This window comes from Palaemon carinicauda, chromosome 7 (assembly GCF_036898095.1).
Source record: "Palaemon carinicauda isolate YSFRI2023 chromosome 7, ASM3689809v2, whole genome shotgun sequence".
NCBI lineage: Eukaryota > Metazoa > Arthropoda > Malacostraca > Decapoda > Palaemonidae > Palaemon > Palaemon carinicauda.
Genome location: NC_090731.1, coordinates 59,862,023 through 59,867,389, shown reverse-complemented (window position 1 = coordinate 59,867,389; position 5,367 = coordinate 59,862,023).

The window sequence follows — 5,367 nt, the reverse complement described above, 5'->3', positions numbered from 1 at the left end:
CATGGTCTTCCTCAGTGTAGGGTTAGAGATCTCTTGTTTGAGGGTACACTCGGCAACTCTATTCTCTCTTTTTTTCTCTTCATCCTGTCATTTTGAAGTTTTTATCCTCTTGTTATTTTCAAGTTTTTATAGTTTATTTATGTAAGATTTATTTTCATTTTATTATTGTTCTTATACTGTTGTAGTTTATCCTTATTTCCTGTTCTCACTATGCTATTTTCCCTGTTGGGGACCTTGGGCTTATAGCATCTTGCTATAGGGTTATTGCTTAGCAAATAATAATAATAATAATAATAATAATAATAATAATAATAATAATAATAATAATAATAATAATATTAATTGATTTGGATGTTATCGTTATTTCTTTAAACCTTCAAAACCCGTTCGCTTTTTGTATTTCATCCCTTTCTGCAAATTATTGTCCTGGTAGTACTCCAAGCTTAGAGATAAATACATCTCTGTGAAAATACTCAAAACTGGAAGAAAGTGGTTACTGAATATTCTAAAACAAACGAAATGTCACCCGTGCACTCTAGAACTTTCATAATGTTAACCCATATTAAGAATGTAGATTACTGACGAGAATTCTGAAAAGGTCAAGTAAATGTCACTTAGAATTTTAGGATAGATTTTTAACATTTATGATATATGTTTAGAAGTTGTTAATGAAAACAGGCGAGTCTGTAAGTCCGAATTTTTGGCTAATTCGTAAAATGTTTTTTCATTGCAGGTTTGGAAAATCCTTTTTGCTTTTAGATGTATATAATTGAATTGATAGGAAAAAAAATATAATGTTTCTTGGACTAGGAATAAGAAATAGTAATTTATCTTTGAATACACAATATATACAGCATTTTAAAATAGATAACTTGCGTTGTGAAATGAGAACGAAATCACAGAATTATAACAACTTTGCTAATATTAATTTTAGCGGCGTAAATTACGATTTTCTTGTAAATGGTTTAGAAAAGGTATGAAGAAATAAAAAGATATACATAAATTAATAACTAAAAGATTTCGGAAATATTTCTGTAGAAGACAAAAAGAATTAAAAATGAAAGTGTGATGAAGCATATACTCTAGATCAGTGGTTCCTAACCTTTTAAACATGGCGACCCATTTTAGAACAAGAAATCAGGAAGCGACCCCAATCCTCAAAATATCTTATATACACATTAATTTTTTTTTTTTTTTGTACAATAAACTGCCATATATTGCAATTATTGAATGATAGATTATCTATTCATGAAGTAACTATACAGTCCGTTAATTCATAATTAATTTCAAATTTTTTCATAAAAAACTCCAAAGCTGCTACAAAAAATTAATTAATTGTAAATCAATTCAAAATTACTACAACACAAATTTCCATCGTTATGTAAAGCGGTGTTTATGAACTGACCTTAATGAGGCGGCTGGCATTGCAGTATTTTTAGCTAGCAATTCTATCCTGGGCTTCGTTGTCATCTTCCACATTTAATTGATTTCGGCATTTGTTTTTAAGGATGAGAAGTTAGGAGAGGGCTGCTTCACATAACTAAGTTGTTGGGAACGGCAATAAATTCCTTATTACGATTTCTGATATTACAGGGAATTTTTGGAAACTTTTTGCCCAAAATTCTTGTAGTTGCAGTTCACCAAACCAGGATTTAGCTTCAGTTTTTTTAAGTCGATAAACTCTTCTTCTGCTGCTTCAGGGACCTCAGATACACTGGCATTAAAAGGGTTGATTGTAAGGGAGGAAGATTTGTAATATTCATCATGAAAATAACTTCTCATTTGAACAGTAAGATTTTCCAAATGCTCTTGTATCAAGCCATATAAGTCATCGATTTCATTTGCCGCTTTTTCAACAAATTGGGCAAGTGTTGGGAACATGTATAATTCCTTTTGGTTAATTTTGGTGACCCAGAGCTCCAATTTCATTTTAAAAGACAATATCTTTTCAGACAAAGATATAATCGTACTTTCCTTACCCTGTCATCCTGTATTAATACTATTATCTCAGAAATGTTGACCAGGTATGCCAATTTGCACAACGCAAATTCATTCATAAACAATGATTCATATTCAATTGCATTTTCAGAAGCGAGAAATATTTGCAGCTCTCCTCTCAAATCAAAAAATCTTTTCAGCGCCTTTCCTTTCGAGAGCCATCTTACCTCTGTGTGAAACAATAGCGCTTCATGCGTTGAAAGCATATCTCCACATAAAACTTTTAAGAGCCGTGTTGCAAGTGGCCTTGATTTAACGACATTTACTGCTTTAATCACTCAGTTAAGCACTTCTTTGAAGGGTTCAGGTAACGTCTTGGTAGCTGATACATATCGATGAACCATGCAGTGAGTCCCAATTACTTCTGGAGACATTTTTTTAACTAACGATTGAAGCCAGACTTACAGCCGAGCATCGTAGGTGCACCCTCAATACAAACTCCCCACAATTTCTCCTATTCGATCGAACGTTCTTTGAAGAAATCATCAATTAAATAAAAAATATCAGCAGCAGTAGTTGAAGTTTGCAGAGGCTTACAAAACAAGAAATCTTTAATTTTTTTTCATTTTTATTATACCGAACATACACAAGAAATTGTGAAAAGTTTGTCACATCAGTAGTTTCATCAAACTGTTACATTAAGTTTCATAGTACGATGCAAACAGGGATTAATAAAGGGAACATTTTCTCCCGAATCATGACAGTATGATCCTAAGAACCACTGTAGGTACTCCAAGATATGTATTATAATGGGTTTTAGGTGTCTGTAAGGTCAAAGACCTGAGCGAGGGAAAAAATGTTGGAGTCTAACCTACACGTGAGCCAACCCTTTCAGTTATTTAACCATTGATGTAATGCTCTTGCAGGAACGATTTGAGCTCAGAAAGTATTGAATTCAAAATGTTTGAACATTCAGAAAATATAGACTCTTTGGTATGGTACCTATTGTGCTTTAATTTCTGTGTATTTGGGTTTGGACTTAATTGCAGCTTCTAGTTGCTCATCCTATAGTCTTGCTATGAAATTGTATTTTGATGAGATTTCTGTTCATGAACAGTTTTGTTTATTCAATTATTGTTAAAGAATTTATGAATGTTCATAGGTTTCGGTATGAATATCTAAGAAAGAGAGAGGGAGAGAGATTTCATACTGTATATTCTTTTCCAAAATAATAAACTTACCTTAAAATGGGTGTCATAAAAACGGAAAAAAAAAAATTCGCAGTTGTTAAAAACATTGCTAAGTTTTCAAGATCTCAAAGTATTCAAGTCTCGGCAGCTAAAGGGCCGTAGAGCATTCTGTTACCCTAAACTGGATTCGTTTGACATTATTGTTTTTCCTTTTTAATTTCCCCTCATCTTATTTCTTACTTTTATGTGTCACTGTTAAACTATACACCAGTGAATTGAATTTGAAAATATTCTTGCTTCTTATTTCTTTATCTTTTTATACCATACACATCACCATCTAGTTGTTGTTTTTACGACATGGGCTTTATTATCTTCGCCAACTTCGTTGCGAAGGTTAATTCTTGATAGAAGTGTATCTATTTGTTCATATGTCTGTCTGGTGTTTATGATTCGCCTAACTCAAAAACTATTCTATCAAACCTCATGAAATTTGGTGTGACAATTGGCCCTAATTAAAGGACAATATGATTGATTGGATAAAAATTCAAGGGCAAGGTCATGGAAAGGTCAAAAAAGTCTTTTTGCCATATCGTGGACACTTTTTATCTGACTTGCATGAAACTAGGGACAAAATGTGCCTATCTTGTGATATACAACATGATATAGTGATATCTTTACTCTTATTAGCGGTTCGGGGGTCAAAGGTCAATGGGGTCATTACGCGGCCATTGTTATCCGACTTGTCTACACAAAAATGCCTCAAATTCGGTGGAATGTTGTGTGAATGATTGGTTATCATCCAAGGACCTTTTGAATAGATTTTGAGAACGATTGGGTCGGACAGAAATTGTCAAATATAAGGATATCAGAGTCAAACTTCACGGAAAGGAAAGTTTTTAGGCGATGTTGACAAATTTAGATGGCATATGTGTTGGGATCAAATACTCACAACATCATCGGTTTTCTTATTGACAAAAGTAGCAGTGACGAAGGTATGCACTCGACCGAGTGGCTGCTCTAGTTAAGAATTTACTTCCAAAAAGAATTGAGGGAACTTTCATTTACTCTCGAATTTGAATATCTAACAGATTTGATTCTGTTCTCTCTCTCTCTCTCTCTCTCTCCTCTCTCTCTCTCTCCTCTCTCTCTCTCTCTCTCTCTCTCTCTCTCTCTCTCTCTCTCTCTCTCTCTCTCTCTCTAGAATTTAAAGCATTACGGTTGTATCGTTTAGAAAGTCAATTATTAATTATCTTATCTTAACCATAAATCAGAGAATGTTTTAACTTGAAATTAATATGTAGACAATTCATTGGAAAATTTGATGAAGGCTGAGAATATTGTTAATAAGAAAAAACACTGTAAAAGTGTCTCTTCAAAAGTTATTGTCAGCGAACAAATACATTCATTTATTAACCATGAAGTTAGAAAATAAAACTCTTTATTTCCGAGGATCTTAATATTCAGGTAAAGAAAACAGTAAAATCCTTGATGGCTACGAAATGAAAGTCTATAAATATCTAATGACCTTCCCTAACTTTGGTATTTTACACGCCAATAAATAGAAAAAATGGGAATACATGTAAATCGTGTTTCAAGGTTATATTTGACCAACAATCGTAAATGACGTTTGGTTTTGCCACACGATCATAAGGTCGATAATATAAATCATTTGTTTTTGAAGACTAAATCCCCCATCATAAATAATGTTTGACTGTTGTGGACCAGAGCGAAACTGGCTTTCAAATAAATATGAGTGACTATGTTATTAATATTTATAAATATCTGTGACTATGTTATGAACATCCCCACAATGTGTTATTCACTAAAGTCTCTGTCATTTATTTCCAGCGGAAACAAATTTCGCTAAATGCAACTAACCAAACTTATGAATCCAGATTTGGAAAAATGTTGAAGCATAAATCTCTTCCCGTCAGGAAGAAAAAAAATATCTGCCTTTCACGCTTTCTTCCAATGAAGGTAATGAAACACGTTAAGCCATGATAAACGAAACTGTATATTTTATCTAAATTAATAAACAGCAATCTTGTAAAATCGAAATCACAACAAAACAAAGCAACAGCTTTTCATGAATAACATTTCACAGCAACAGCAAATCCTTTGACTTTTCTTTCACAGCTTAATGGTTTATTAAAATGCCCCCTTTTCACGTAAAATGTGCAAAGCTCTGAACTATTAGATATGCTTGGAACGAAAGCTATGAGGAAATGCATGACGGGGA